The 4,282-nt window shown below is 39.6% G+C and overlaps 1 pseudogene; it reads right to left on the reverse strand.

The window, feature by feature from the left end:
* Positions 1–694: 694 nt before the first annotated feature.
* Positions 695–3,287, reverse strand: LOC18436079 (beta-galactosidase 15 pseudogene; annotated as a pseudogene).
* Positions 3,288–4,282: the final 995 nt, after the last annotated feature.

The following is a 4,282-nucleotide window of genomic DNA, read 5'->3' on the forward strand; positions in this document are numbered from 1 at the left end:
TACCATTCCTATTGTATTGATTGATGCAATGCTAAGAAAATTTTATAGCATATTAAAGAAGAAATAGTCGGGGGAATAGATTGCCGGTCCAAATATTTTTTATTTAAATGAAGAAAATGAATAATAAAGCCTCAACCAAAATGGAAGCTACGAGAATGATCTAATATGTTTGTGTGTGAGAGAGAGAGAGATGCCCAATCTGTTTTTGTGTGTATTTGATTGCGTCGGTCTGTGAGAGAGAGATACCCAATATCTGTTTTTTTTTTTTAATCTTATATCCATTTTTTTTCCCTCTTTAAATAAAGGAAAGTTTATATTAGGCTGCAACCTTGTAATGCAGAACTACGGATGCACCTCAAAAATCCATCGGAAAATGTAGTTTTAATGTTGAAAAATCCTTGATCATCTCGACATCGAGATGTATGACCATGAAAAATAAAAAGATTTTAAGTCACAGAAATAATGCATTTTAAAACATATTATCTACACAGTCCGTTTTTAAGATTTTCATATGTTTATAGAGCTACTTGATTTTAACTATTTTTAAAATTTAAAATTTTATAATTAAATATAAAAATAGATTTTGAGATAATCCTAAGAACATTTTACATCAAAATTATATACCATGATAAAATTTGAAGGTGCACCTTACTGCTACAGCTACGGATGCATCTATATGCCAATTGCACCCTTAAATAAATAATTTTGATTGGAAAACAAATTATTGATGTTCACCAAGTACAGAAAAGGCCTGAGCATCAGAAGAATAAAATGAAAATGATCATCTTTTGAATATAGAAGCCCAAGGCCTTCTAGGAAGGTATCACTATTTTGCTCCCCATTCTAACAGGTGGCCTGAACTGCCAAACTTTTATGAATGTCTCCCCAAGAACCGTCTGAACCAAGAACCTCCTCCGTGACTGAGACTGAGCAGCTAACCTCGCCAATACAGGCTTTTTGCACTGCAGACAAGGCGCTCACGATGTTACATCTACCCTTTTGGAAAGACCCACATTGGCCTTCCGGGTTGCCAAAGCTTGCAAACTCAACAGCCGATATGGATTTTCCACTGGGGCATTTGAGTTGTAGTTTCGAGCCCTGCTCAATTTTGCAGCACACCTTACCCACACTCACAGTTTGGAAGTTGATGTCTTTCGGGTCTCCACCGATTTCTTCAAAGAGCACAATTGTGTTTTCGTCGTCCCTAAGGAACAATCTCGGAACATGGTAGTATCTTTGAGTAGGTTCACCACATCCCGTGGGACAATTTTCAGGTTTATATACTCCTCTAATTGCAAACAGAGGGACAACCATCCTGAGAAGCCAGGTTTGTTGGCCATTATCTGCCAATATTTTGGCCATTAATCCAGGCATAGCCCTTACCCATGCCATCGAGGTCAACCACCACTGGATCAGTGCCCAAAGGAGCCGAGAAGCTTGCCTTGTACCATGTCATGGCTCTCTTTGTTGGGAGATATTCATTGTGCCATTTCACCTTTTTCAGATTCTGTTTCATATAATTTCCTTTGCTCGCTGATCAACTCGACCTTGCAGAGCCATTTGGATGAGGAGATGTCTTTTGTAGCATTATCACTCCCAATGATCTGAACTGGTCCACCAACTATTCCAGCAGGGCCCATGTCATAGAAGGCTCCATAATTTTGAAAACCAACAGTGATACTTAGTAAGCGTATGTAATTTCTACCACATTTCAGGTGTACTGTCTGGTTAAACACAAACCGGTATTTTCCATTGGCAGCATACTGAGATCCTGCAAGCTTTCCATTGACATGAGGACATGGCCAGTTGTATTCACACTTATAACCATCTCTTTGCTATAGGAGGGACCCTTCTTACCAATGTCCACACTGGTAGAGTACCACAAGTAGTCACTCTCGTCAGCAGCTGCTTGTTTCTGTTCAAGAAGTTGAGTGGATGTAAAGGAAGACTTTCCCAATTTCAGAATCCCCTTGATGATTTCAGGGCGCCATTTCCAGTCTAGCTGCTCGGGTATGTTGGATTCTGCCCCATTTGGCTTCTTCTCCATCAATGCAGTCTGAGTTATGACCTTAGCAGTGTTGTATGCAACTTGTTTGCAGTCAGGAAGGATGCTGACAGACCAAGCTGGCAAGAAGTATTGAATTCCTTGGAATGTGACTGTGGCATCATTTGTATTATTTCTGTTGCTCAAGAAGCAGCTTGAATCCCCATCCAAAGTGTAGATGGTTGCATCAGCGCCAAGCCCAAAGGACGTGTTTGAGACCGTCCCAGATGTGAGGACTTTCTCCATGGATATCAGTATTCCATGAAGCTGCTTCAAATGCCCCCACTTGGGTTGCCTTAAGTGCCAGTATTCATCGAGGGGTGCATCATAATCATAAGAGGTTGCAATGTATGGGCCCCCTGCAGTGCGGCCAAAGTTGGTTCCACCATGATACATGTAGTAGTTTTGTAAAGTGCCACCAGTTTGGAAGAAGCGAGCAACTGCATAGGCAACAAGGGTCATTCCCTCCCCATCCCTTGAACCAGCCGGTCCAGTTCTCAGTCCACATCTTAGGGCTGTTTGGATTGTTTGGCTTAAAGCTATCGCAGTAAAATCCATTGCAGGTGTTGATCATGGGCTGGGGTGCATCATTTTGCTGGCACATGATCCATGGCACGCCAACATTCAGAGATTCGCCCATCTTCGCGCACCATTGGATATAGCGGTGTCCAGCATCCCCGTAAGGGCCTTGAATATTTCCATATTCAGTCTCGATCTGGGTGAGGATAATAGGTCCCCCTTGGCCAGCCAGGAGCTTCTCTGCTTTAACCATATCGACAATCTTGGTGGTAAAATTTTGTATCTCATTCTTGTAAATTTCATTATCAGTCCTCACTTGAATCCCTGGGATGTTGTGAAGCCAAACAGGGAAGCTCCCATAGTTCCATTCTGCACAAACATAGGGGCCAATGCGGAGAACAGCATATGGCCCTGCATCATGTACAGTCTTGAGGAACCTGACGAGATCGAGCCTGCCAGTGAAATCATACTCACGGGGCCTGGGCTTGTGGACATTCCAAAAGACGTAAGTCTCGATCGTATTGAGACCACCTTCCTTTGATTTTCTAATCAAATCAGGCCACATCTCAGGAGGGCTTCGAGGATAGTGAATCGAGCCCGAGATAAGAACTCGACGCTCACCATCGATGATAATGGCTCTCCCATCATAAGTAACCTGTGTTGCATAAGCACAAATACAGAGAGAAGCAATTAAAACAGTCAACAAGAGAACTGTGCATCTCATTTTTTTCTTTTGGGTTTAACTCTGTTTTCTCATCAAATGAGAACGGAATTTATAGGAAATTTCACCTTTTGATAATAACTAATCCTAGGAAATATATCTTAACTAATAACTAATTCTGGAAATCCATTGGTTCCACTGATTAAAAAGGGTATATTTCAGTTACTGCTTTTTTTTGTCCTACATTCTAGCATTGTACAGCTAGAGAGAAACAATAAAGAGATACATCCATTGGTTCCATTGATTAAAATGGATATATTTCAGTTGCTGCCTTTTTTTGGCCCTACAATCGAGCATTGTACAGCTAGAGAGAAACATTAAAGAGATACATGTCCATGAACTTCTTAACAACACCCCATTTGGATTTTTAAAATGGGATTCAAAATTTCAAAATAATTTATTAAATAATTTATTGTGATGAAATGGAATGGGCTGTCTCCTCGGTTCCAGATACCCAATGTCTTTGTATGTGTGTGTGAGAGAGAGAGATATCGAATGTTTGTATGAGATAAAAATCGAATACAAAACGGACAACTAGTATCACAAAATTAGTATAAAAAATCACAAAACTCACTTTCTCATTTGTTTCGTCACTAAAAATCATAAGATAAATATTAAAAATTTGGCAAAAAATACTGTAGTAAAATTATATAAGAAATCAGTTTCAAAATTTATATAAATAGACATCCAGACAAGAAAAAGGTATCCCATTATTTACTTATTTTTACGAGACAACGAAAATCCACAATGCATTACTTCAGTTTTTCATGAAAACCTAAATAACATTATTTATAATGATTTTTAATTATTTTTTGAAATTATTTTAAGGCCTCCAATCTAGATTGCCATCCCCCAATCCGACCCGATTTTTCAGATGGACGATGTGGGTCACCTCGGTTAATTTTAAGGTTTACACCCAAAGTAATATGACTAGTGCAATTTAACTTGGAAATAGTTGGCATCTATGTTGGGCCACCTAAGCCGTTATATCTTTAGGT

Source organism: Amborella trichopoda, chromosome 8 (assembly GCF_054954075.1).
Source record: "Amborella trichopoda isolate Santa Cruz 75 chromosome 8, AtrichopodaSantaCruz75HAP2 v2.0, whole genome shotgun sequence".
Classification (NCBI taxonomy): Eukaryota; Viridiplantae; Streptophyta; class Magnoliopsida; order Amborellales; family Amborellaceae; genus Amborella; species Amborella trichopoda.